Source organism: Balaenoptera borealis, assembly GCF_965194805.1.
Source record: "Balaenoptera borealis genome assembly, contig: HAP1_SCAFFOLD_81, whole genome shotgun sequence".
In the NCBI taxonomy this organism is placed as follows: domain Eukaryota; kingdom Metazoa; phylum Chordata; class Mammalia; order Artiodactyla; family Balaenopteridae; genus Balaenoptera; species Balaenoptera borealis.
This window is the reverse complement of record NW_028123982.1, coordinates 944,201-964,311: the sequence shown is the minus strand read 5'-3', so window position 1 is coordinate 964,311 and position 20,111 is coordinate 944,201. Positions and strand designations below refer to the sequence as shown.

Here is a 20,111-nt window from a genome sequence, read left to right as displayed (position 1 = left end):
CATGCCGCATGACGACTGTCATCTCAATGCTCCATGGCCCCTTTAATCACAATGCTCCATGAACCCAGTCATCACAGTATTCCCTGCCCTTTTCATCACAATGCTCCATGGGCCCTATCATCACAATGCTCCATGCCCTTGTCATCAAAATGCTCCAGAACTCTTGTCATCGTAATGCTCCATGCCAATGTCATCAAAATGCCCCATGACATTTGTCATCACAGTGCTCCATGATACCTTTCATCACAATTCCTAGATGATCAATGTTACCACAATGCCCCATGACACCTGTCGTTCCAATTCGCTATGACTCTTGTCATCACAATACTCGATGAACAGTGTCATCACAGTGATCCAGGACACACGTCATCACAATGATCCATGACTACTTTCATCACAATGCTCCAATACACCTGTCATCACGATGCTCTATGGCCCCTGTAATCACAGTGCGCCATGACCCCATTCATCACAATGCTCCAAGACCGCTGTCATCACAATGCCCCATGACGCCTGCCATCACAAATCTCCAAGGCCTGTCTTACCAAAAAGCTCCATGATCCCTGTCAGCACAATGATCCATGACGCTTTTCATCACAATGCTCCATGACGCTTGTCATCACAAAGCTCCATGAACCCTGTCATCACAATGATCCATGACTCCTTTCCTCACAGTGCTCCAGTACCCTTTTCATCGCAATGCTCCATGCCATTGTCAGCACAATGCTCCTTGGACCCTCTCATCAAAATGCTCCATCCCCTTTTCATCACAATGCTCCAGATAGCCTATCATTACAATGCTCCATGACCGTGTCATCACAATGCTCCATGCTGTTTTCATCAAAATGCTCCATGGCCCCTGTAATCACAATGCTCCATGGCCCTTGTCATCCCAGTGCTCCATGATACCTTTAATCAACATTCTACATGACCACTGTCATCACAATGCAAGATGACCAATATCATCACAATGCCCCATGACACGTGTCATCACAATTCGCCTTGGCCCTTGTCATCTCAAGGCTGTATGAACCGTGTCATCACTAGGTTCCAGGACACTTGTCATCACAGTGATCCATGACCACTTTCATCACAATGTTCCATGAACTCTCTTATCTCAATGCTCCATGGCCTTTGTATTCACAATGCTCCATTGTCCCGATAATCGCGTTGCTCCATGAACACTTTCATCAAAATGCTCCTTGACCACTGTCACGATAATGCCCCATGACGTCTCTCATCACTGTGCTCCATGTCCAGTCTCATCAAAATGCTCCATGATTTGTGTCAGCACAATATTGGATGACACTTGTCATCACAAAGCTCCATGATCCCTGTAATCACAATGATACCTGCCCTTGTCATCACAATGCTCCAGGTCTGTTGTCATCACCATGCTTCATGCCCTTGTCATCACAATCCTCCATGGACAATGTCATCACAATGCTCCATGACCACTGTCATCACAATTCTCCAAGGCCCCTCTCATCACAATGCTCCACGACACTTCTCATCACATTGCTCCATAACACCTGTCATCACAGTGTGCCCTGCCCATGTCATCACAATGCTCCATGTCCCCTATAATCACAATGCTCCATGCCTTTTTACTCACAATGCTCCAGAATTCTTGTCATCACAATGCTCCATGGCCTTTGTCATCACAATGTTGCATGGCCCCTGTCATCACAGTGCTCCATGATACCTTTCATGACAATTCTAGATGACCACTGTCATCACAATGCCCCATGACAAATGTCATCACAATTCGCCATGGTCCTTGTCATCACAATGCTCCATGAACCATGTCATCACAAGGTTCCAGGACACTTGTCATCACAATGATCAATGATCACTTTCATCACAATGCTCCATGAACACTGTCATCTCAATGCTCCATAGCCTTTGTATTCACAATGCTCCATGGCCCCTGTAATCACAGTGCTCCATGACCCCTTTCATCACAATGCTCCAAGACCGCTGTCATCACAATGCCCCATGACGCCTGCCATCACAAATCTCCAAGGCTTCTCTTGCCAAAAAGCTCCATGACCCCTGTCATCACAAAGTTCTTGGTCCATATCATCACAATGCTCCTTGTCACCTTTAATCACAATGCTCCATGCCCTTTCATCACAATGCTCCAGAATTCTTGTCATCGCAATGTTCCTTGACTGTGTCATCACAATGCTCCATGACCCTTGTCATCACAAAGCTCCCTGACGCCTGTCATCACAATGATCCATGACTCCTTTCCTCACAGTGCTCCAGTACCCTTTTCATCACAATGCTCCATGCCATGGTCAGCACAATGCTCCTTGGACCCAGTCATCAAAATGCTCCATCCCCTTTTCATCACAATACTCCAGATAGCCTATCATTACAATGCTCTATGCACGTGTCATCACAATGCTCCATGCCATTGTCATCACAATGCTCCATGGCCCCTGTCATCACAATGCTCCATGCCCTTGTCATCACAATGCTCCAGAACACTTGTCATCATAATACTCCATTCCCGTGTCATCCCATTGCTCAATGACACTTGTCATCAAAATGTTCCTTGGCCTTTGTCATCACAGTGCTCCATGATACCTTTAATCAAAATTCCACATGACCACTGTCATCACAATGCAAGATGACCAATGTCATCACAATGCCCCATGACACGTGTCATCACAATTCGCCTTGGCCCTTGTCATCTCAAGGCTGTATGAACCGTGTCATCACTAGGTTCCAGGACACTTGTCATCATAGTGATCCATGACCAATTTCATCACAATTCTCCATGAACTCTGTTATCTCAATGCTCCATGGCCTTTGTATTCACAATGCTCCATTTTCCCGATAATCGCGTTGCTCCATGAACATTTTCATCACACATGCTCCTTGACCACTGTCACCATAATGCCCCATGAAGTCTCTCATCAGGGTGCGCCAAGACCACTCTCATCAAAATGCTCCATGATCTGTATCAGCACAATATTGCATGACAGTTGTCATCACAATTCTCCATGATCCCTGTAATCACAATGACCCTGCCCTTGTCATCACAATGCTCCATGGCCCATGTCATCACAATGCTCCATGACCCCTGTCATCACAATTCTCCAAGGCCCCTCTCATCACAATGCTCCACAACAATTGTCATCACATTGCTCCATAACACCTGTCATCACAGTGTTCCCTACCCATGTCATCACAATGCCCCATGTCCCCTATAATCACAATGCTCCATGCCTTTTTCCTCACGATGCTCCAGAATTCTTGTCATCAAAATGTTCCATGACCGTGGCATCACAATTCTCCATGGCCTTTGTCATCACAATGTTCCATGGACCATGTCATCACAATGCTCCATGCACTTGTCATCAAAATGCTCCAGAACTCTTGTCATCATAATGCTCCATGCCAATGTCATCAAAATGCCCCATGACACTTGTCATCACAATGCTCCATGGCCTTTGTCATCACAATGTTCCATTGCCCCTCTCATCACAAAGCTCCATGCCCTTGTCATCAAAATGCTCCAGAACTCCTGTCATCATAATGCTCCATTCCAATGTCATCAAAAGGCTGCAAGACACTTGTCATCACAATGCTCCATGGCCTTTGTCATCACAATGTTCCGTGGCCCCTGTCATCACAGTGCTCCATGATACCTTTCATCACAAATCTAGATGACCACTGTCATCACAATGCCCCATGACAGATGTCATCACAATTCGCCATGGTCCTTGTCATCACAATGCTCCATGAACCATGTCATCACAAGGTTCCAGGACACTTGTCATCACAATGATCCATGATCCCTTTCATCACAATGCTCCATGAAACATGTCATCTCAATGCTCCATAGCCTTTGTATTCACAATGCTCCATGGCCCCTCTAATCACAGTGTTCCATGACACATTTCATCACAATGCTCCAAGACTGCTGTCATCACAATGCCCAATGACGCCTGCCATCATAAATCTCCAAGGCCTCTCTTACCAAAAAGCTCCATGACTCCTGTCATCACAAAGTTCTCTGCCCATATCATCACAATGCTCCTTGTCACCTTTAATCACAATGCTCCATGCCCTTTCATCACAATGCTCCATAATTCTTGTCATCGCAATGTTCCTTGACCGTGTCATCACAATGCTCCATGACCCTTGTCATCACAAAGCTCCATGACCCCTGTCATCACAATGATCCATGACTCCTTTCCTCACAGTGCTCCAGTACCCTTTTCATCACAAGGCTCCATGCCATTGTCAGCACAATGCTCCTTGGACCCTGGCATCAAAATGCTCCATCCCCCATTCATCACAATGCTCCAGATAGCCTATCATTACAATGCTCCATGCCCGTGTCATCACAATTCTCCATGCCGTTGTCATCACAATGCTCCAGAACACTTGTCATCATAATACTCCATTCCCATGTCATCCCATTGCTCAATGACACTTGTCATCAAAATGTTCCTTGGCCTTTGTCATCACAGTGCTCCATGATACCTTTAACCAAAATTCTACATGACCACTGTCATCACAATGCAAGGTGACAAATGTCATAACAATGCCCCATGACACGTCTCATCACAAATCGCCTTGGCCCTTGTCATCTCAAGGCTGTATGAACCGTGTCATCACTAGGTTCCAGGACACTTGTCATCACAGTGACCCATGACAAATTTCATCACAATGCTCCATGAACTCTGTTATCTCAATGCTCCATGGCCTTTGTATTCACAATGCTCCATTGTCCCGATAATCGCGTTGCTCCATGAACACTTTCATCACAATGCTCCTTGAACACTGTCACCATAATGCCCCATGACGTCTCTCATCACTGTGCTCCAAGGCCACTCTCATCAAAATGCTCCATGATCTGTGTCAGCACAATATTGGATGACACTTGTCATCACAATGCTCCATGATCCCTGGAATCACAATGATCCCTGCCATTGTCATCACAATGCTCCATGTCTCCTGTAATCACAATGCTCCATGCCCTTGTCATCACAATGCTCCAGGTCTGTTATCATCACCATGCTTCATGCCCGTGTCATCACAATGCTCCATGAATCTTGTCTTCACAATGCTCCATGGCCTATGTCATCACAATGCACCATGACCACTGTCATCACAATTCTCCAAGGCCTCTCTCATCACAATGCTCCACGACACTTGTCATCACATTGCTCCATAACAGCTGTCATCACAGTGTTCCCTGCTCATGTCATCACAATGCTCCATGTCCCCTATAATCACAATGCTCCATGCCTGTTTCCTCACGATGCTCCAGAATTCTTGTCATCACAATGATCCATGATCACTTTCATCACAATGCTCCATGAACCCTGTCATCTCAATGCTCCATAGCCTTTGCATTCACAATGCTCCATGGCCCCTGTAATCACAGTGCTCCATGACCCGTTTCATCACAATGCTCCAAGACGGCTGTCATCACAATGCCCCATGACCCCTGCCATCACAAATCTCCAAGGCCTCTCTTACCAAAAAGCTCCATGATCCCTGTCAGCACAATGTTCCTTGACGCTTTTCAACACAATGCTCCATGACCCCTGTCATCACACAGTTCTCTGCCCATATCATCACAATGCTCCTTGTCACCTTTAATCACAATGCTCCATGCCCTTTAATCACAATGCTCCAGATTTCTTGTCATCGCAATGTTCGTTGACCGTGTCATCACAATGCTCCATGACCCTTGTCATCACAAAGCTCCATGACCCCTGTCATCACAATGGTCCATGACTCCTTTCCTCACAGTGCTCCAGTACCCTTTTCATCACAATGCTCCATGCCATTGTCAGCACAATGCTCCTTGGACTCTCTCATCAAAATGCTCCATCCGCTTTTCATCACAATGCTCCAGATAGCCTATCATTACAATGCTCCATGCCCGTGTAATCACAATGCTCCATGCCGTTGTCATCACAATGCTCCATGGCCCCTGTAATCACAATGCTCCATGCACTTGTCATCACAATGCTCCAGAACACTTGTCATCATAATACTCCATTCCCGTGTCATCCCATTGCTCAATGACACTTGTCATCAAAATGTTCCTTGGCCTTTGTCATCACAGTGCTCCATGATACCTTTAATCAAAATTCTACATGACCACTGTCATCACAACGCAGGATGACCAATGTCATCACAATGCCCCATGACACGTGTCATCACAATTCGCCTTGGCCATTGTCATCTCAAGGCTCTATGAACCGTGTCATCACTAGGTTCCAGGACACTTGTCATCACAGTGATCCATGACCACTTTCATCACCATGCTCCATGAAATCTGTTATCTCAATGCTCCATGGCCTTTGTATTCACAATGCTCCATTGTCCCGATAATCGCGTTGCTCCATGAACACTTTCATCACAATGCTCCTTGACCACTGTCACCATAATGCCCCATGACGTCTCTCATCACTGTACTCCAATGCCACTCTCATCAAAATGCTCCATGATCTGTGTCAGCACAATATTGCATGACACTTGTCATCACAATGCTCCATGATCCCTGGAATCACAATGATCCCTGCCAATGTCATCACAATGCTCCATGTCTCCTGTAATCCCAATGATCCATGCCCTTGTCATCACAATGTTCCAGGTCAGTTTTCATAACCATGCTTCATTCCCGTGTCATCACAATGCTCCATGAATCTTGTCTTCACAATGCTCCATGGCCCATGTCATCCCAATGCTCCATGACCCTTGTCATCCCAATTCTCCAAGGCCCCTCTCATCACAATGCTCCAGAACACTTGTCATCACATTGCTCCATAACACCTGTCATGACAGTGTTCCCTGCCCATGTCATCACAATGCTCCATGTCCCCTATAATCACAATGCTCCATGCCTGTTTCCTCACAATGCTCCAGAATTCTTGTCATCACAATGTTCCATGACCGTGGCATCACAATGCTCCATGACACTTGTCATCACAATGTTCCATGGCCTTTGTCATCACAATGTTCCATGGCCCCTGTCATCACAGTGCTCCATGATACCTTTCATCACAATTCTAGATGACTACTGTCATCACAATGCCCCATGACAAATGTCATCACAATTCGCCCTGGTCCTTGTCATCACAATGCTCCATGGCCCCTGTCATCACAAGGTTTCAGGACATTTGTCATCACAATGATCCATGATCATTTTTATCACAATGCTCCATGAACCCTCTCATCTCAATGCTCCATAGCCTTTGTATTCACAATGCTCCATGGCCCCTGTAATCACAGTGTTCCGTGACCCCTTTCATCACAATGCTCCAAGACCGCTGTCATCACAATGCCCCATGACGCCTGCCATCAGAAATCTCCAAGGCCTCTCTTAACAAAAAGCTCCATGATCCCTGTCAGCACAATGTTCCATGACGCTTTTCCTCACAATGCTCCATGACCCCTGTCATCACAAAGTTCTCTCCCCATATCATCACAATGCTCCTTGTCACCTTTAATCACAATGCTCCATGCCCTTTCATCACAATGCTCCAGAATTCTTGTCATCGCAATGTTCCTTGACCGTATCATCACAATGCTCCATGCCCTTGTCACCACAATGCTCCAGAACTCTTGGCATCATAATGCTCCATGCCCGTCTCATCACAATGCTCCATGCCATTTGTCATCACAATGCTCCATGACACTTGTCATCACAATGTTCCATGGCCTTTATCATCACAATGCTCCATGGCCTTTGTCATCACAATGTTCCATGGCCCCTGTCATCACAGTGCTCCATGATACCTTTCATCACAATTCTAGATGACCACTTTCATGACAATGCCCCATGAAACCTGTCATTACAATTCGCCATGGCCCTTGTCATCACAATGCTCCATGATCCATGTCATCACAATGTTCCAGGACACTTATCATCACAATGAACTCTGACCACATTCATCAAAATGCTCCATGACCCCTGTCCTCACACTGCTCCATGGCCTATGCGTTCAAAATGCTCCATGGCCCCTGTAATCACATTCCTCCATGACCCCCTTCATCACAATGCTCCATGACCTTTGTATTCACAATGCTCCATGGCCCCTATAATTGCGGTGCTCCATGACCACTGATATCACAATGCTCCCTGGTATATTTCATCACAATTCTTGATGACCACTGTCATCACAGTGCTCCACGGCCCCTGTCATCAGAGTCCTCCATGATACCTTTCATCACAATTCTATATGACCACTGTCATCACAATTCCCCATGACACCTGTCATCACAATTCGCCATGGCACTTGTCATCACAATGCTCCATGAACCATGTCATCACAATGTTCATGGGCCATTGTCATCACAATGCTCCATGACAACTTACATCACAATGCTCCTTGACCTCTGTCATTTCATTGCTCCATGGCCTTTGTCATCAAAATTCTACATGGCCGCTGTAATAAGAGTGCTTCAGGACAACTTTTATCACAATGCTCCATGACCACTCTCATCACAATGCCAGATAAGACCTTTCATGACAATGCTCCATGGCCCTTGTCATCACAATATTCTATGACTTCTTTCATCACAATGCTCCATGCCCCTGTCATCACAATGCCCCATCACCCCTGCTATTACAATGCTCCATGACCCCTGTCGTCACAATGCTCCGAAACCCTTGTCATCACAATATTCCATGATCTGTGTAATCACGATGATCCATGAACCATTTCTGTACAATGCTCTAGTACACCTTTCATTAAAATGCTCCATGGCACTTGTCATCAGCATGCTCCAGGAACCCTTCCATCACAATAATCCATGACCCGTTTCCTCACAATTCTCCAGGACAGCTTTCATCACAATGCTCCATTCCCTTGTCATCTCAATGCTTCATGGCCCCAGTCATCACAATGATCCATGCCCTTGTCATTAAAATGCTCCAGAACTCTTGTCATCACTATGCTCCATGCCCATGTCATCACAATGCTGCATGACCCCTGTCATCACGATGCTGCATGACCCCTGTCATCACAATGCTCCATGCCCGTATCATCACAATGCTCCATTACCCATGTCATCGTAGTGATCCATGACCCCTTTCATCACAATGCTCTATGACACCTGTCATCACAATGCTCCGTGGTCTTTGTCATCACAATGCTCCATGACCACTGTCATCACCATGCCCCATGACCCCAGTCATGACAATGCTGCATGGCCCTTGTCATCACAATGCTCCATTAGCCCTGTCATCACAATGTTCCATGACTCTTGTCATCAAAATGCCTCATGATCCATTTAATCACAATGCTCCATGACTCCTTTCAACACATCCTCGATGATACTTGTCATTACACTGCCCCATGACCTTTTTCAGAACAATGCTCCATGATACCAGTCATCACAATGCTCCATGACCATTGTCGTCACAATGCTCCATGCCCCTTTCAACACAATGCTCCATGACAATTGGCATCACAATGCTCCATGACACCTGTCATCACAATGTTGCCTGCCCATGTCATCAAAATGCTCCATGTCCCCTGTAATCACAATGTTCCATTACACCTGTCATCACAATGTTCCCTGCCCATGTCATCACAATGCTCCATTACCAATGTAATCAAAATGTTCGCCTGCACTTGTCATCAAAATGCTCCATGTCCCCTTTAATCACAATGCTCCATGCCCTTGTCATCACAATGCTCCAGAACTCTTGTCATCATAATGATGAATGCTCGTGTCTTCACAAAGCTCCATGATACTTGTCATCACAATGTTCCATGGCCTTGTCATTACAATACTCCATGGCCCCTGTCATCACAGTGCTCCATGATACCTTTTATCACAATTCTAGATGACCACTGTCATCACAATGCCCCAAGACACTTGTCATGACAATTCGCCATGGCCCTTGCCATCACAATGCTCCATGACTCGTGTCATCACAATGGTCCAGGACACTTGTCATCACAATGATCCATGACCACTTACATCACAATGCTCCTTGACTCCTGTCATCACAATGCTCCATAGCCTATGCATTCACAATGCTACATGGTCCCTGTAATCACATTGCTCCATGATCCATTTCATCACAATGCTCTATGACCACTGTCATTACAATGCCACATTATACCTGTCATCACAATGCTCCATGGCCCCTGTCAGTACAATGTTCCATGACAGATGTCATCACTCTCCTCCATGGTCCCTGTAATCACACTGCTCCATTCCCTTGTCAATGCAATGCTCCAAAACTCTTGTCATCATAATGCTCCATGCCCGTCTCATCACAATTCTCCATGACACTTTTCATTAAAATGCTCCATGGCCTTTATCATCACAATGCTCCATGGCCCATTTTATCACAGTGATCCATGGTACCTTTCACCACAGTGCTCCATGAACTCTGTTATCTCAATGCTCCATGGCCTTTGTATTCACAATGCTCCATTGTCCCGATTATCGCGTTGCTCCATGAACACTTTCATCAAAATGCTCCTTGACCACTGTCACCATAATGCCCCATGACGTCTCTCATCACTGTGCTCCAAGGCCACTCTCCTCAAAATGCTCCATGATCTGTGTCAGCACAATATTGGATGACAATTGTCATCACAATGCTCCATGATCCCTGAAATCACAATGATCCCTGCCAATGTCATCACAATGCTCCATGTCTCCTGTAAACACAATGCTCCATGCCCTTGTCATCACAATGCTCCAGGTCTGTTGTCATCACCATGCTTCATGCCCGTGTCATCACAATGCTCCATGAATCTTGTCTTCACAATGCTCCATGGCCCAGTTCATCCCAATGCTCCATGACCCCTTTCATCACAATTCTCCAAGGCCCCTCTCATCACAATGCTCCACGACACTTGTCATCACATTGCTCCATAACACTTGTCATCACAGTGTTCCCTGCCCATGTCATCACAATGCTCCATGTCCCCTATAATCACAATGCTCCATGCCTTTTTCCTCACGATGCTCCAGAATTCTTGTCATCACAATGTTCCATGACCGTGGCATCACAATGCTACATGACCCTGGACATCACTGTTCTCCATGACCTTTGTCATCACAATGCTCTATGTCGCTTTTCATCACAATTCTCAATGACCACTTTAATCACTATGCTCGCTGACCATTTTCATCACATTTCTCTATTGTCATTACAATTCCCCATGGCTCCTTTCTTCACAATGCTCCATGATGCCTGTCATCACAAAGCTTCATGGCTTTTGTTATCACAATGCTCCAGGACCAGATTCATCACAATACTCCATCCCCCTTGTCATCACAGTGCACAATGAAAGCTTTCATTACAATGCTCCATGACACTTGTCATCACAATGCTCCATGGCCTTTGTCATCACAATTTTCCATGGCCCCTCTTATCACAGTGCTCCATAATACATTTCATCACAATTCTAGATGACTACTGTCATCACAATGCCCCATGACAAATGTCATCACAATTCGCCATGGTCCTTGTCATCACAATGCTCCATGAACCATGTCATAACAAGGTTACAGGACACTTGTCATCACAATGATCCATGATCACGTTCATTACAATACTCCATGAAACCTGTCATCTCAATGGTCCATAGCCTTTGTATTCACAATGCTCCATGGCCCCTGTAATCACAGTGCTCCATGACCCTTTCCATCACAATGCTCCAAGACCGCTGTCATCACAATGCCCCATGACGCCTGCCATCACAAATCTCCAAGGCCTCTCTTACCAAAAAGCTCCATGATCCCTGTCAGCACAATATTCCATGACGCTTTTCATCACAATGCTCCATGACCCCTGTCATCAGAAAGTTCTCTGCCCATATCATCACAATGCTCCTTGTCACCTTTAATCACAATGCTCCATGCCCTTTCATCACAATGCTCCAGAATTCTTGTCATCGCAATGTTCCTTGACTGTGTCATCACAATGCTCCATGACCCTTGTCATCACAAAGCTCCATGACCCCTGTCATCACAATGGTCCATGACTCCTTTCCTCACAGTGCTCCAGTACCCTTTTCATCACAATGCTCCATGCCATTGTCAGCACAATGCTCCTTGGACCCTCTCATCAAAATGCTCCATGTCCCCTGTAATCACAATGTTCCATTACACCTGTCATCACATTGATCCCTGCCCATGTCATCACAATGCTCCATTACCAATGTAATCAAAATGTTCGCCTGCCCTTGTCATCAAAATGCTCCATGGCCCCTTTAATCACAATGCTCCATGAACCCTGTCATCACAATGTTCCATGATAGTTGTCATCACAATGCTCCATGACCCTGTAATCACAATGCTCCATGCCCTTGTCATCACAATGCTCCAGAACTCTTTTCACCATAATGATGAATGCTCGTGTCATCACAAAGCTCCATGATACTTGTCATCAAAATGTTCCATGGCCTTGTCATTACAATACGCCTTGGCCCCTGTCATCACAGTGCTCCATGATACCTTTTATCACAATTCTAGATGACCACTGTCATCACAATGCCCCAAGACACTTGTCATCACAATTCGCCATGGCCGTTGCCATCACAATGCTCCATGACCCGTGTCATCACAATGGTCCAGGACACTTGTCATCACAATGATACATGACTACTTTCATCACAACGCTCCATGAACCCTGTCATCTCAATGCTCCATCGTCTTTGTATTCACAATGCTCAATGGCCCCTGTAATCACAGTGCTCCATGACCCCTTTCATCACAATGCTCCAAGACTGCTGTCATCACAATGCCCCATGACGCCTGCCATCACAGATTTCCAAGGCCTCTCTTACCAAAAAGTTCCAAGGCCCCTGTCATCACAAAGTTCTCTGCCCATATCATCACAATGCTCCTTGTCACCTTTAATCACACTGCTCCATGCACTTTCATCACAATGCTCCAGAATTCTTGTCATCGCAATGTTCCTTGACCGTGTCATCACAATGCTCCATGACCTTTGTCATCACAAAGCTCCATGACCCCTGTCATCACAATGATCCATGACTGCTTTCCTCACAGTGCTCCAGTACCCTTTTCATCACAATGCTCCATGCCATGGTCAGCACAATGCTCCTTGGACCCTCTCATCAAAATGCTCCATCCCTTTTTTCTCACAATGCTCCAGATAACCTATCATTACAATGCTCCATACCCGTGTCATCACAATGCTCCATGAATCTTGTCTTCACATTTCTCCAAGACCCCTCTCATCACAATGCTCCTTGACTCCTGTCATCACAATGCTCCATAGCCTATGCATTCGCAATGCTACATGGTCCCTGTAATCACATTGCTCCATGATCCATTTCATCACAATGCTCTAAGACCACTGTCATTACAATGCCACATTATACCTGTCATCACAATCCTCCATGGCCCCTGTCAGCTCAATGTTCCATGACAGATGTCATCACTCTCCTCCATGGTCCCTGTAATCACAATGCTCCATTCCCTTGTCAACGCAATGCTCCAGAACTCTTGTCATCATAATGCTCCATGCCCGTCTCATCACAATTCTCCATGACACTTTTCATTAAAATGCTCCATGGCCTTTATCATCACAATGCTCCATGGCCCCTGTTATCACAGTGATCCATGGTACCTTTCATCACAATGCTAGATAACCTCTGTCATCACAATGCCCGATGACACCTGTCATCAGAATTGGCCATGGCCCTTGTCATCACAATGATCCATGAACCCTGTCATCTCAATTCTCCATGATCTTTGTATTCACAATGCTCCATGGCCCCTATAATTGCGGTGCTCCATGACCCCTGTCATCACAATGCTCCCTGGTATATTTCCTCACAATTCTAGATGACCACTGTCATCACAGTGCTCCACGGCCCCTGTCATCAGAGTCCTCCATGATACCTTTCATCACAATTCTATATGACCACTGTCATCACAATTCCCCATGACACCTGTCATCACAATGCTCCATGAACCATGTCATCACAATGTTCATGGACAATTGTCATCACAATGCTCCATGACAACTTACATCACAATGCTCCTTGACCTCTGTCATTTCATTGCTCCATGGCCTTTGTCATCAAAATTCTACATGGCCCCTGTAATAACAGTGCTTCAGGACAACTTTTATCGCAATGCTCCATGACCACTCTCATCACAATGCCAGATAAGACCTTTCATGACAATGCTCCATGGCCCTTGTCATCACAATATTCTATGACTTCTGTCATCACAATGCTCCATGCCCCTGTCATCCCAATGCCCCATCACCCCTGCTATTACAATGCTCCATGACCCCTGTCATCACAATGCTCCGAAACCCTTGTCATCACAATATTCCATGATCCGTGTAATCACGATGATCCATGAACCATTTCTGTACAATGCTCCAGTACCCCTTTCATTAAAATGCTCCATGACACTTGTCACCAGAATGCTCCAGGAACCCTTCCATCACAATAATCCATGACCCGTTTCCTCACAATTCTCCAGGACCGCTTTCATCACAATGCTCCATTCCCTTGTCATCTCAATGCTTCATGGCCCCTGTCATCACAATGATCCATGCCCTTGTCATCAAAATGCTCCAGAACTCTTGTCATCACTATGCTCCATGCCCATGTCATCACAATGCTGCATGGCCCCTGTCATCACAATGTTGCATGACCCCTGTCATCACAATGCTCCATGCCCGTATCATCACAATGCTCCATTACCCATGTCATCGTAGTGATCCATGACCCCATTCATCACAATGCTCCATGACACCTGTCATCACAATGCTCCGTGGTCTTTGTCATCACAATGCTCCATGACCACTGTCATCACCATGCCCCATGACCCCAGTCATCACAATGCTCCATAGACCTTGTCATCACAATGCTCCATTTGCCCTGTCATCACAATGTTCCATGACTCTTGTCATCAAAATGCCTCATGATCCATTTAATCACAATGCTCCATGACTCCTTTCATCACATCCTCCATGATACTTGTCATTACACTGCCCCATGACCTTTTTCAGAACAATGCTCCATGACACCAGTCATCACAATGCTCCATGACCATTGTCGTCACAATGCTCCATGCCCCTTTCAACACAATGCTCCATGACAACTGTCATCACAATGCTCCATGGCCTTTGTCATCACAATTATACATGGCCCCTGTGATCACAGTGCTCCATGACCCCTTTCATCACAATGCTCCATGACCACTGTCATCACAATGTTCCATGATCGCTGTAATCACAATGACCCATGACACCTTTCCTCAGAAGGCTCCAGTACGCCTGTCATCACAATGCTCCAATGACCGTCTCATCACAATGCTCCATGATCCCTGTCAGCACAACGTTACATGACAATTGTCATCACAATGCTCCATGACACCTGTCATCACAATGTTGCCTGCCCATGTCATCAAAATTCTCCATGTCCCCTGTAATCACAATGTTCCATTACACCTGTCTTCACAATGTTCCCTGCCCATGTCATCACAATGCTCCATTACCAATGTAATCAAAATGTTCGCCTGCCCTTGTCATCAAAATGCTCCATGGCCCCTTTAATCACAATGCTCCATGAACCCTGTCATCACAATGTTCCATGACAGTTGTCATCACAATGCTCCATGACCCTGTAATCACAATGCTCCATGCCCTTGTCATCACAATGCTCCAGAACTCTTGTCATCATAATGATGAATGCTCGTGTCATCACAAAGCTCCATGATACTTGTCATCACAATGTTCCATGGCCTTGTCATTACAATACTCCATGGCCCCTGTCATCACCGTGCTCCATGATACCTTTTATCACAATTCTAGATGACCACTGTCATCACAATGCCCCAAGACACATGTCATCACAATTCGCCATGGCCCTTGCCATCACAATGCTCCATGACCCGTGTCATCACAATGGTCCAGGACACTTGTCATCACAATGATCCATGACCACTTACATCACAATGCTCCTTGACTCCTGTCATCACAATGCTCCATAGCCTATGCATTCGCAATGCTACATGGTCCCTGTAATCACATTGCTCCATGATCCATTTCATCACAATGCTCTATGACCACTGTCATTACAATGCCACATTATACCTGTCATCACAATGCTCCATGGCCCCTGTCAGCACAATGTTCCATGACAGATGTCATCACTCTCCTCCATGGTCCCTGTAATCACAATGCTCCATTCCCTTGTCAACGCAATGCTCCAGAACTCTTGTCATCATAATGCTCCATGCCCGTCTCATCACAATTCTCCATGACACTTTTCATTAAAATGCTCCATGGCCTTTATCATCACAATGCTCCATGGCCCCTGTTATCACAGTGATCCATGGTACCTTTCATCACAATGCTAGATAACCTCTGTCATCACAATGCCCGATGACACCTGTCATCAGAATTGGCCATGGCCCTTGTCATCACAATGATCCATGAACCCTGTCATCTCAATTCTCCATGATCTTTGTATTCACAATGCTCCATGGCCCCTATAATTGCGGTGCTCCATGACCCCTGTCATCACAATGCTCCCTGGTATATTTCCTCACAATTCTAGATGACCACTGTCATCACAGTGCTCCACGGCCCCTGTCATCAGAGTCCTCCATGATACCTTTCATCACAATTCTATATGACCACTGTCATCACAATTCCCCATGACACCTGTCATCACAATGCTCCATGAACCATGTCATCACAATGTTCATGGGCAATTGTCATCACAATGCTCCATGACAACTTACATCACAATGCTCCTTGACCTCTGTCATTTCATTGCTCCATGGCCTTTGTCATCAAAATTCTACATGGCCCCTGTAATAACAGTGCTTCAGGACAACTTTTATCGCAATGCTCCATGACCACTCTCATCACAATGCCAGATAAGACCTTTCATGACAATGCTCCATGGCCCTTGTCATCACAATATTCTATGACTTCTGTCATCACAATGCTCCATGCCCCTGTCATCCCAATGCCCCATCACCCCTGCTATTACAATGCTCCATGACCCCTGTCATCACAATGCTCCGAAACCCTTGTCATCACAATATTCCATGATCCGTGTAATCACGATGATCCATGAACCATTTCTGTACAATGCTCCAGTACCCCTTTCATTAAAATGCTCCATGGCACTTGTCACCAGAATGCTCCAGGAACCCTTCCATCACAATAATCCATGACCCGTTTCCTCACAATTCTCCAGGACCGCTTTCATCACAATGCTCCATTCCCTTGTCATCTCAATGCTTCATGGCCCCTGTCATCACAATGATCCATGCCCTTGTCATCAAAATGCTCCAGAACTCTTGTCATCACTATGCTCCATGCCCATGTCATCACAATGCTGCATGGCCCCTGTCATCACAATGCTGCATGACCCCTGTCATCACAATGCTCCATGCCCGTATCATCACAATGCTCCATTACCCATGTCATCGTAGTGATCCATGACCCCATTCATCACAATGCTCCATGACACCTGTCATCACAATGCTCCGTGGTCTTTGTCATCACAATGCTCCATGACCACTGTCATCACCATGCCCCATGACCCCAGTCATCACAATGCTCCATAGACCTTGTCATCACAATGCTCCATTTGCCCTGTCATCACAATGTTCCATGACTCTTGTCATCAAAATGCCTCATGATCCATTTAATCACAATGCTCCATGACTCCTTTCATCACATCCTCCATGATACTTGTCATTACACTGCCCCATGACCTTTTTCAGAACAATGCTCCATGACACCAGTCATCACAATGCTCCATGACCATTGTCGTCACAATGCTCCATGCCCCTTTCAACACAATGCTCCATGACAACTGTCATCACAATGCTCCATGGCCTTTGTCATCACAATTATACATGGCCCCTGTGATCACAGTGCTCCATGACCCCTTTCATCACAATGCTCCATGACCACTGTCATCACAATGTTCCATGATCGCTGTAATCACAATGACCCATGACACCTTTCCTCAGAAGGCTCCAGTACGCCTGTCATCACAATGCTCCAATGACCGTCTCATCACAATGCTCCATGATCCCTGTCAGCACAACGTTACATGACAATTGTCATCACAATGCTCCATGACACCTGTCATCACAATGTTGCCTGCCCATGTCATCAAAATGCTCCATGTCCCCTGTAATCACAATGTTCCATTACACCTGTCTTCACAATGTTCCCTGCCCATGTCATCACAATGCTCCATTACCAAGGTAATCAAAATGTTCGCCAGCCCTTGTCATCAAAATGCTCCATGGCCCCTTTAATCACAATGCTCCATGAATCCTGTCATCACAATGTTCCATGACAGTTGTCATCACAATGCTCCATGACCCTGTAATCACAATGCTCCATGCCCTTGTCATCACAATGCTCCAGAACCTTGTCATCATAATGATGAATGCTCGTGTCATCACAAAGCTCCATGATACTTGTCATCACAATGTTCCATGGCCTTGTCATTACAATACTCCATGGCCCCTGTCATCACAGTGCTCCATGATACCTTTTATCACAATTCTAGATGACCACTGTCATCACAATGCCCCAAGACACATGTCATCACAATTCGCCATGGCCCTTGCCATCACAATGCTCCATGACCCGTGTCATCACAATGGTCCAGGACACTTGTCATCACAATGATCCATGACCACTTACATCACAATGCTCCTTGACTCCTGTCATCACAATGCTCCATAGCCTATGCATTCGCAATGCTACATGGTCCCTGTAATCACATTGCTCCATGATCCATTTCATCACAATGCTCTATGACCACTGTCATTACAATGCCACATTATACCTGTCATCACAATGCTCCATGGCCCCTGTCAGCACAATGTTCCATGACAGATGTCATCACTCTCCTCCATGGTCCCTGTAATCACAATGCTCCATTCCCTTGTCAACGCAATGCTCCAGAACTCTTGTCATCATAATGCTCCATGCCCGTCTCATCACAATTCTCCATGACACTTTTCATTAAAATGCTCCATGGCCTTTATCATCACAATGCTCCATGGCCCCTGTTATCACAGTGATCCATGGTACCTTTCATCACAATGCTAGATAACCTCTGTCATCACAATGCCCGATGACACCTGTCATCAGAATTGGCCATGGCCCTTGTCATCACAATGATCCATGAACCCTGTCATCTCAATTCTCCATGATCTTTGTATTCACAATGCTCCATGGCCCCTATAATTGCGGTGCTCCATGACCCCTGTCATCACAATGCTCCCTGGTATATTTCCTCACAATTCTAGATGACCACTGTCATCACAGTGCTCCACGGCCCCTGTCATCAGAGTCCTCCATGATACCTTTCATCACAATTCTATATGACCGCTGTCATCACAATTCCCCATGACACCTGTCATCACAATGCTCCATGAACCATGTCATCACAATGTTCATGGGCAATTGTCATCACAATGCTCCATGACAACTTACATCACAATGCTCCTTGACCTCTGTCATTTCATTGCTCCATGGCCTTTGTCATCAAAATTCTACATGGCCCCTGTAATAACAGTGCTTCAGGACAACTTTTATCGCAATGCTCCATGACCACTCTCATCACAATGCCAGATAAGACCTTTCATGACAATGCTCCATGGCCCTTGTCATCACAATATTCTATGACTTCTGTCATCACAATGCTCCATGCCCCTGTCATCCCAATGCCCCATCACCCCTGCTATTACAATGCTCCATGACCCCTGTCATCACAATGCTCCGAAACCCTTGTCATCACAATATTCCATGATCCGTGTAATCACGATGATCCATGAACCATTTCTGTACAATGCTCCAGTACCCCTTTCATTAAAATGCTCCATGGCACTTGTCACCAGAATGCTCCAGGAACCCTTCCATCACAATAATCCATGACCCGTTTCCTCACAATTCTCCAGGACCGCTTTCATCACAATGCTCCATTCCCTTGTCATCTCAATGCTTCATGGCCCCTGTCATCACAATGATCCATGCCCTTGTCATCAAAATGCTCCAGAACTCTTGTCATCACTATGCTCCATGCCCATGTCATCACAATGCTGCATGGCCCCTGTCATCACAATGC

At 45.8% G+C, this 20,111-nt stretch overlaps 3 long non-coding RNA genes across 3 annotated transcripts in view; 2 read left to right on the top strand and 1 right to left on the bottom strand.

Moving 5' to 3' along the window:
* Window positions 1-644: 644 nt before the first annotated feature.
* On the top strand, window positions 645-4,187 carry LOC309621255. Its single transcript, XR_014239874.1, has 2 exons — window positions 645-830; window positions 3,263-4,187. It is a non-coding gene; the product is annotated as an uncharacterized lncRNA (long non-coding RNA).
* Window positions 4,188-6,864: 2,677 nt separating this feature from the next.
* The window catches only part of LOC309621252, a 57,076-nt gene continuing 43,829 nt past the window's right edge, over window positions 6,865-20,111 (bottom strand). Inside the window, exon 2 of the long non-coding RNA XR_014239871.1 lies at window positions 6,865-7,576. This is a non-coding gene — a long non-coding RNA (uncharacterized lncRNA). The remainder of the gene's footprint in view (window positions 7,577-20,111) is intronic.
* Window positions 7,503-11,904, top strand: LOC309621248. The gene is made up of 2 exons (XR_014239866.1): window positions 7,503-7,573; window positions 10,978-11,904. It is a non-coding gene; the product is annotated as an uncharacterized lncRNA (long non-coding RNA).